Source organism: Kryptolebias marmoratus, linkage group LG15 (genome assembly GCF_001649575.2).
Source record: "Kryptolebias marmoratus isolate JLee-2015 linkage group LG15, ASM164957v2, whole genome shotgun sequence".
Classification (NCBI taxonomy): Eukaryota; Metazoa; Chordata; class Actinopteri; order Cyprinodontiformes; family Rivulidae; genus Kryptolebias; species Kryptolebias marmoratus.
Window position 1 is genome coordinate 27,663,167 of NC_051444.1, and position 10,528 is coordinate 27,673,694.

Here is a 10,528-nt window from a genome sequence, read left to right on the forward strand (position 1 = left end):
TTCAAACAGTAGAAATCTGTTCAACTTCTTTATGTAATCTAGCATTTAAACAGACAATCTTATTTTGAATTGTTCCTACTTTGCACAAAATAATGAAAATATTTACATTTTTTCAAATATCACAGATAATTGTCATCTTTGTGGTTCCCGGAAGTTCTAATCCATGTGCCTCATGGACGTTGAAAGGTGTGTACGAAAACGAACGTCTCACAACCACGTGACCACGAACTGACTTCCTGACGTCTTATGGAGTATGATGGAGCCTTCAGATTCACCAGGCCTTTCAGGAGGAACTCATCACATGGCTTCTGGGTGTTTGCTTGGATTCTAGGCCTAAGCCACCGAGTCAAGGGTACTTCCCTGTCCTTACAAGTGCTGGAGAGATGGGAAATGAGCAGAGGGCAAGCTTTGCAAAGAAGCAGTGCACTGTCTGCAAGAAAAGCACTCCTTGGAAGTGTTAGTGCTTTTTGGAGTTCTGCCCAGGGCCAAAAATGCCTTTACTTAATTAGAGGATGAGACAACCTCAACATTTCCTGAACATTTCATCCAAATCTGTTCCTTAGATTTTACCTGATCTTTGCTAACAGACGGACAAACAAACCAACGGACACAACCGGAAAAGAACTTCCTTGACGGAGGTAAGAAAGGGGTCACATGTAGGAGCACAGAGACGTTCTTAACAAAGGGGTTATCTGTGAGCTTGACCTTTGACCTCACGAACCTTGAAATCAACAAACATCATGTTTGACCCATGGGATGTCCAGCTGTGCAGTCTGCTGCAGAGTTAGAGCACTGGGTCAGCTGTGACCTTGATCTTTAACCAGATCACCACCAACCCCAACATTTCAAAACCTCTTCCTTAGTTTTAAGCCATCTTGCTAACAGACAGACAAACAAACTAACACTATCGATCACATAACCTAACTGGTGGAGGTAATGACAGGTTCACTGTCTCCAACACTGATTTAGCTAGTTAGTTATTGCAATAAGAAATTACAGCCACCTCTGCTTCAAAAACACATTATTATGATTCCAATATGCTTTTAAATGTTACCATAATTTACCTGATAATCACACAGATCACCTAAAACACTTTAAAATAAATAGCATTTGTTGCATCCTTTAACAAAGTTCAGTCACTAACTAACTCCGTCCCACTCAGTCAAACTGAAAGGCCAAATATTTCTGAACACAATAAACTCTTTTTTTTCTATTTTTCCAGTGAGAAGTTTCTTGTTCATCTTCATCTCTGCAGCATAGAGATGGAATCAGCCACTCGTCAGGGGAGGAGGGTTTTTACCTTCGCCTCAGGGAGCATGATGGAGCTATTTATGGAGCAAATTGTGCAGCTGCAGTGGCTGTCACCATGGAGCTGTTTCACAGAGACACTGACCTGTGGACGGAGGCAGAGAGGCCGAGTCAAATGCGTCAGTCAGACAACTTCTACAAATCAAGGCACTTCATCGTCTACAGTCACAAAACAGATTCTGATTTAGGGGCTTCGTTCGGTCAGAAAACTGGGTTTTTATGGTGTTTATATCTAAAATGATGCTGATCAAATGAGGAACTTTTAGGATAAGCCTGAATCTGACATAAAAGCAGAAAGTCAGCCAGATCCAACATGATTTACAGCCATTAAATCTATAATAATAATAATAATTTTGCTCATTTTAATAAACTGAATGTGTACAGACATTCCTTTAAAACAGAATAAAATCAATAAAACATGTACTGTTAAACTAAAATTGTGCATTCAACAGTAATAATAAAGCTACAACTATCTTTTTTTATTGACCAACTATTAATTTACATATTTATTTACTAATTAACCTTTTGTAAACTTAATAAGTAACTTGAACTTGAACCGAAGATGTCATTTGGCACCTTCAGCCTACAAACAGGAGATGGCGCCACCAGTTTGTTATCTGTGGCGTCTCCTCTGCTAAAGAGTTCTTTGTTTCTTCCCCCCCCCCCCTAATAAAACGTGGTCATTTTATTTCAGAGGAATAGTGTGATATTTGCTCAGACCAGCGAGAGGATGTCAAAGATCTGCTAAACTGGTTGTTTTAATTCAGTTTTATGATACAACGGGAGTAAAACCTAAGAAGTCTTGTCTGACCGTGACTTTAAAAGGCTATTGTTCAGACTTGTTATGAATAAATTGCGTACCCCAAAATGTTTTGTGATCAAATGTGAGTTTCCTGTACTGTATGCAGATACACACACAGAGAGGGCTATCAGGCGTGACGGTGGGTCTGCTGATGTTTCCTAAAAATGACAAGATATCCAAACATCTGAACTACAATTTTATTTTGACAACAACACAGTTCAAGAGCCGTTTGAGTCACATTTTTGCAGAGTTATCCCTTGATGAGCTTAATTATCTGACGGACAAAATACAAAAGAAATAAAGTAGCAAATCCAAATCTCCAAATCTGAGGCCATGGTCCTCAGTTGGAAAAGGGCGGACTGCTCTCTCTGCGGGGTGGGAATGAGGTGCTGTCTCAGGTGGAGGAGTTTACGTTTCTTGGGGTCTTGCCGACGACTGAGAGAAGAACGGAGCATGAGATTGACAGGCAGATCAGTGCAGCGTCTGCAGTATTGCATACTTTGTACCGGTCCGTTGTGGTGAAGAGGGAGCTGAGCTGCAAGGCAAAGCCCTATGGTCACAAACTTTGGGTAGTGACTGAAAGAATGACATTGTGGATACAGGCAGTCAACTTGAGTTTTTCACAGGGTAGCTGAGCTCTTCCTTAGAGATAGGGTGAGAAGTTTGGTTGTCCTGGAGGGACTCGGAGTGGAGCTGCTGCTCCTCCACATTGAAAGGAGCCAGTTGAGGCGGTTCAGGCATCTTGTAAAGACACCTCTCATGACAGGTCTTCCAGTCATGTCCAACTGGGAGGAGATCTCGGGAAGATCCAGAACATGCTGGAGAGACTATGTCTCTCGGCTGGCCTTGGATCACCTTGGAGTCCCCAAGAAAAGAGCTGGAAGATGTGGCTGTGGAGAGAGACGTCTGGGCTTCCCTGCTCAAGCTGCTGCCTCCGCGACCTGACTCTGGAATAAGTGGCAGATAATGGATGGATGAATAAAGTAGCATGAAATGATTAGTGACTTCACAGAGCTCAGTGTCAAAGCAAAGACTGAAGAGTTGAACCTGTAAAAGCCCACAGTGTGAAGACAGCCGTCAGCTGTTTTACACATCGTCACTGTGAACGTAAACATCAGGGCTGTGTTTCATGAGATGAATATCATGCAGCATACAGCTGCTCAGACAGTCGTCCTGTGATTGATTCAGTACATTACAGCTAACAGCGACCACGGCGGGTCCAACAACAATCAGAACATACAGCAGTTCAGTAGGAGATCCTACAGCTCGGACCAGGATGGATTGCATTCAGACTGTCAAATAACAGATAAAAACAGTCCCAAGGACAGGGTAAATGTTTGCAATACGCAATGAGGGAGTTCAGACCTGTATTTAGCATTATCTGGTCTGAACAACCTCTAGAAGAGGAGAGGACAAGCTTCAGTGAGTTGAATAGTGACTGTGCTGTTTTCAGGTAGGAACATCAGCTGTAGCGGCCATCATTAGACCATCCATTGGAAAACAGACACCCCTGCTACTACATGGGATTTAGATTGATAAACTGAAACATAATAATAATAATAATAACAATAGTAAAACTAGAATGTGACCATGTTCCCATCCTGGTGGTTGATTCAATTCAATTTATTTATATAGCTCCAATTCTCAATAAAAAAGACATCTCAGGGCTCTGTACAAAAACATTCACATACATAATATAAAACCAATTAGTAAAAGTATCTCAGGAGGCCAGCAGGTTGTGTTGAATCTTCACTTCGTCTCAGTCTCCCATGATTCATTGATGATTCACCTGAGATGATTCATCCTTGTTTTGTTTTTTTGGTTTGTTCCCAACTTGATTTGCCCTCTTCATCCCACAATCTGATGGAGATATATACATATACATATATATACCAGAAAACATCCCCTCAGCACAGTTGAGGGGATCTCAGCTGTGGTGACGGAGGCTGGAAGCTCTCCTAAACCCCTCTGCCCAGGGGTTACTCTGGCTGCCAAGTGACAACAGTAAAACAGTTAGACTCTGTTAGTATCAAACACGTCTATTAAAACCCCAAATTTGTAACACTAATTGTTGGAACAAATCAACCTAAAGCTTTTGTCTCTTTGTAAGGGTACCTCTGTTGTTCACAGATCATTTGAGGCTGATAATTAAGTCAGAAATGAACAAGCGGCTGATTCCTTGTAAGATTTCTTGCCATTGTTGCAGTTTGTTAACCTCGACTTTAGTCTGAGCTCCATACATTGTGGGAATTAGTTGTTCAATTCCTAATTAATTAAATGTAAATGATCTTTACTCTTGATAATTAAAACACCCTTGTTTCCGTTTCCCTTTAACATTCATTTTATCTGTTTCACACATAATTTGAGTGTGTATTCTTTCATTTTAAAGTTTTTTTTTTATTTTTTTTCTACGGTAAACCAGTTAAATCATGATAATCATGCAGTCTACAGAGCATAAACTAACTTGTGTGCATGTGTCAAATCTTTATTTCGGTGTGCACTGACGTGAAGTAATTGAGCTGTCAGGAGGAAGTCATAACAATGAGGAGGACTAAAGGTCAACAAGACTGTAGTTTAGCGTGGATTGTGAGAGTGGGAGCAAAAATAAAAACCAGTTGGTATTTTTTACAAGAGGACACGCATTAGCTCAAATGAGGTCTTTGTTGTGAGCTGATATTTGTCAGTGAGGAGGCTCTGGGGTCAGTGAAAACAGAGCGATTCAGGAAGCAGGGCCTTCCAGGGAAAACATGTAGAGGATGTGTGTTTCAGCACTGATAGGGCAAACTTTGCTCCTGTTGAAGCCTTTGAGGAGTTTGACAATGCTGATGTTGTGTGAAAACCCTCACAGCTCCAGCTTGAGGCGTGAAAGCTTGGTGTGTAGTCGTTCGTTAGACTCTTTTTGGTGAGAACGGCGTGCGGGATGTTCCGCGGGCCACCAAAGTGACAGGACGTTTACGCAACAATCCGACCTGAAATGGGCATTAAACGAAAATCTTTGTGCTTGTTCTGATCGGAAAGAATGCTGCTTTGTTTTAAGACACCAAGCAGAAATTTTAAAGCATTATAGTAGATTTCTTTTATGCTTGTAAAGGGAAATTTATAATATAAGAGGCTACATTTTGACTGTTACTGCTACTTTAAAGGTTTTAAATAATCTCATTCAAGCACTTGATTGCAAAAAATATTGCGTTTCCTTGTTCATTGACTTGTTTAAGTCATTTCACACTGTTGATCACCCATTCTTTATCAAGATTTTTGCATCAGATTGGCCTTTCAAAACAGCTACCTCTTGGTTTAAAAAGAAACCCAGTGGCTCCTCTTCCTCTCTGGTCAAGATCACAAAAGGGGTTCCACAGAGTTCAGTCCTAGGAACCATTTATTTCCCATTTATAATCATGAATTATGTGACAATTTGTCAAATGCCTTATATCATTTTTATGCGGATGACCTGGTAATCTATTGCTGCTCTTCCTCACTCTCACAGCCTATATAGGTCTGCTTTTGACATTGTTCAGTCTGATTCACAAACTCCCAAACTGAAGCGATAGTAATCTTGCATACACAAAGGCTAGCAGAGATTTCTCCGTTGATTACTACTGTCCATGCTAAACAAATTGAGCTTGCTGTCAACTATAAATACTGGGGTTTCACACCTGACAATGAGCTCTCTTTCAAGATACACATTGCCAATTTGGCCCGAAAGCTGAGGGTGAAGCTTGGGTTTTATTACCACAATGGATCCTGTTTCTCCCTAAAAAACTTGCAACTATTGGTACCAGCAACCTACTTATCTGTGCTTGGTTATGATGATGTTCTGTGTATGAATGCCTCGGCTAAATGTCTCCAGTCATTGATTACTGTTTACCACTGTGCTTTGCAACAGGCTGCAGACGCCTCACGCATCATTGTGAGCTGTATTCGTATCAAACAATAAGTGAAAAATAGTGAATTCTAAAACAAAAGATCTGTATTAGGTCAAAAATGACTTGACATGAAGTGTCATGGTTGAGAGTCTTTGTTTAGTTTTGGTGTTCTCAGTCAATCGCAGGTGTTCTTAGGTTATTCTGTGAGCTAGATTAGTTCTGGTTAAATTACACTATAAAGGGCACCAACGCTAAAACACTGAAGCACTCTTAAAAGAATTTTGCCATTACCCTTATAAAAATACATTGATGTGTGCAGCTCGATTGGGTAAGGTGTTCTATGACTTTTCATAGTAATACTTTGTACGGTGTGGAGAAAGTCTGCAACAACACGTGTAGACAATTTCTAAACACTGTACAGAACAAAGGTATTTTGGCTAAGAAAGTGAGAAAACTGGCTCTGTGAAGCTCTGTAGCTCACTCATACCTCAAAGTAGAAACATCATTCAAAGTTAAAACAGGTCATAAGAAGTGGAACTTTACGTGACTGAAATGCCATTTTGATGTCTTTTACAGGTTTCACACACTAATAGTCTAAGCTCTTTGATTTATGACAATTTTACCACACAATGCTCAGCTTATGGGGTACATCTGAGTCAGCATGCAAAAGTATGTGTGCTGCGCATAGATAGACCGTGTTTATGCTAATTGTGCTGAGAGGCTGCCAATATATATGAGTTTTCCAGGACTTGAGTGAACTCGCATGTAGGAACATGGATGTTGTTCGGTTGAGTGACAAACTAAACATGCAAAAGTGTAAAGGTTTCATTTTAGCTAATGTAGCGCTCCTTCACATCACAACGTTGCATTTGAGAACGGGTTGTTTTACAAGCCTGAAAACTAATAAACCAGCCTTGTTTGGCTAGCGATTAGCCTAGGCTGGACACAGACTTTTCCTCCTTCTTCATACTACGTGTTTTGTGACTGATGTCACGGCTGATAAGATAATACCTATTGGTAACTATTAAAACATCACTTCAAAAACAACTAGACTGTCTTTAAGTGGCTGTAAAGTTTTGCACACAGATGTACAACAACAGTGCTGGTTGTAGACCTGAATTACAAAAAACTCAATAATCTGAAAAATAGTGGAATTTAACATATGCAACACAAACAAAATCTGCTTTTTTCATTATTTCTTTCATTAATTCTTTAATGTATTTGGATATACATGTTCTCTAGCATCCATCAAAGGGTGCTGCAGCACCTGCCGCACCCTTATTCTTCCCACGGCCTTGGTCATTGTCAGCGTTTTCAGGCTCAAAAGCATCTCGATTAGACCGAAGTTGTTCTGATGGTGATACTTCTCAAAATCTCCCATAATAAGCGTCACCTTTCCCAGCACACGTGATGATCTGAGTAATTGTTAATGCAGAAATTAGATCAGTGGCGCTTTAAGAAGCCAGTTTAATGCTGCTTTTGCTTATGAGACGAAGCTTTGATGGATTCCAGACTCTGGAGGACACATCTGATGGTGAAACCGACACCCTCATTTTAAAGTGCGTTTTCACCGAGAGCGAGTAAGTGTGTAATACGCTCAGCAACCTGCCGCGTTCACAGCGAGAGCTGCTCAGACTCTCCAGAGATAGCTGCAGATATGAAAGCGAGAACACCTCGCCTGAATGAAGTTAATTATGCTAATAAAGTGTGCGGCGGCCAGTGGGACTCAGCACCGCAGCTTCATTTGTTGTCGATGTTTTCTTGCTTCGTGAAACAGAAGCGAGCGAGTAAATGAAGGAGATGTTCTCGCTTTTTAAACATCATTATCACCCGCTGAATAAAAGGCGATAAGTTTTTGCCTGTGTGTGTGTCTGCTACCAAAATATCTCCGAAACCACAAGAAGAAAAATTTAATTACATTTGCAGAAACTGATCATTGGATGTTCATCTCCAATAAATGACCTTTCAGAGTCAGTCCAATTCAAGATGGCCGCCACAGACAACTGACCTTAAAAGCCCAAAACTAGCTATAACTGAGTCCATTTTACAGACATTGACCTAAAGTTTGGTGTGGTAGTAGCTGAGGCTGATCCCCCAGCACATGGGCTAGTGCTAACAGATGTAACAGATTTGTTTAATACTTTGCCATTAGCTATTTGGACTTAACGTCATCTGTCTGTTAGCAAAATATCTCATGACCCGCCAAACAGAGTGAAATGAACCTTTCAGGAAACAATCATTTGATGCACATCTACAGCTGTTTAACTTTTTGAGCCAACCCAATTCAAGATGGCCACCGCAGCCAACTGATTTTAAAAAACACAAAAATGGCTATAATTTAGTCAGTTTTACAGATATTGTTCTAAACTGTGGTGTGGTTGTAGCTGAGAGTCATTCACAACACATTTTCTAGCTGCTAACCATGGTGCGAAATCTTTGCTTAAAACTTCAGCATTATTTGTTGGGGGTCAACCCTATTTGCCTGTTAGCAAAATATCTCATGAACTGCTAAACAGAGTTTAATGAAACTTTCAGAAAGCAATCATTGGATATACACGTACAACTGATTAACAACTAATCAATATCAGGCAATTCTAAACTGGAATAACTCAGATTTAACTAACAGATTTACAGATATTGAGCTAAATTTTGGTGTGGTAGTAGCTGAGAGTCATTCACAACACAGGCTCTGAAGGGTACTGCGTGAGCTTGTGCATTATGTTAACTTCAAGGTTCGTCCAAAATGGTGACAACTCCCTCATTTCTCAACATAAGAAGACCTTAGTCCAAAACTCAGCCGTGAAAGTTGGCAGGCGATATGCAATCCTTCAAGAAACTTTTAAACTTCTACACAGGAGTTTAAAAGTTGGAAAACCTTACAAGTCTCTGTAAAAACCAGAGATTTGGAATTCATCATCTGACACATTTACAGTAGAGCCTTTTGTATCCAGCAGAAAACGTGCAAAAATGTAAATACTTAAAGTTTCTTTGTGTCACTCTGAGCCAAATCCAATGCCATGATGGATCAATTTCATCATTTCTCTTGAAAAACCTGGCCTAAATTGCTCCGGCAGACTTGCTGTGCACATAGTCAGCTTGGGTTCCTAAATAGCGAGGTAAAATACAAAGAATTCAAATAAAAGGAGAGATTTTTTCCAAAAATAAAAGAGAGATTTAAGAGGTGGTTTGTGCTGGATTTGGGGCCCACAGCAGCAATGATTTGACACTTTTAAATGCCATGTTTTAGTGCCGCACAAAAACCTTCCGTGAAGGTGATGGGGTGATCCCACAATGAGCATTCACAACCTGCAACGGCAAAATAAAAGAACCCGCTTGAAGGTTAGACAAAGGTTTTCTCATTAAAGTGAGTTGTTAAAGTGATAAAAGTCAATTTGAACCTAATATAATACGGTTTATTAATACTTGGAACGTGTCCTTAAACTCAAATAACTGACTCCATAAAAAAACAATAAACAGCATATCTGGTTTCCAAAAAGAATTTAAACTTTGTTTCAGTCAAAGCGTACGGCACATTTTCTTTCAATTCAGTCCATCCTAAATAATCCCACTCTTTCTGCTCTTCTTTCTTCGAATAGTTTTGACTTTATTTAGTATTTTGCGGATGTAGAGATGAACTGCGGTCACCGAACATACTTTCCAAAAGTTTTTCTGAGCCTCGGCAGCCATTTCTTTTTTTTTTTCTTCTTCTTTTTAACAACAGAATCATCCAAGCTGAAGAGCACAATTCAATAATGGGTTCCCATATTCTCTGAATATTTTAAGCAAGATAAATAATATATGAAGTCTTTGCTGCTTCACAATGAGGCATTTTTTTTCTGAACTTCTAGCACTTCACAATAAAACTGCCCCTACAAAGACTTTATGAATTCATTATTAAATTAAAACAGTCGATATGTTGTACACATTTTATACATTCGAAGTAAACAGCTGTGAAAAAGGATTAAAACAGTTCTCGTGCATTGGTGCAGGTTCAGGAGTTAACAAGATAAGTCTGGTAAATCTAATTTTTGGTTTGCACTCAGTTTGTTGATGAAACTATGACTGATGAAGATGACAGAGACATTTAAATAAAAAAGGAAGACTGAAAGTACAGAAAAAAGTAGAGTTTTTCTTGCTTTGTTTTGTTTGGGGTTTTTTTTTGGGCAAAGTTTAAGTCTAAGTGTTAAGGTAACTTTTGCCCATTTTATTTAATGCACTGCTGGTGGTTATTATTTTTTTATACGCCTGTCCTAAGACGTGACGTATTTCCGTGTGGCACAATCTATCCGTCTGTCGGTCCTTTAGTCCGTCTGTCTGCGGACAGGTTTTTATCCGGCTTTTGCTCCTCCTTAAACTTCTTTTTACACATTTTCATAGAGCATTTGAGGTATGGTAGATAAATTTGTGTCTCAGAATGTGAAAAATAAATTTGAAGAGACTTGAGGGAAAGCTTTGGGTTTGCTGGGAAAAAAAAATAAAAAAAATCCAAGTATAAAAACTACGTCACAAGTGTTGAGTACTGTTGTTCATGAATGCATTTTTGGGGAATAAAAAC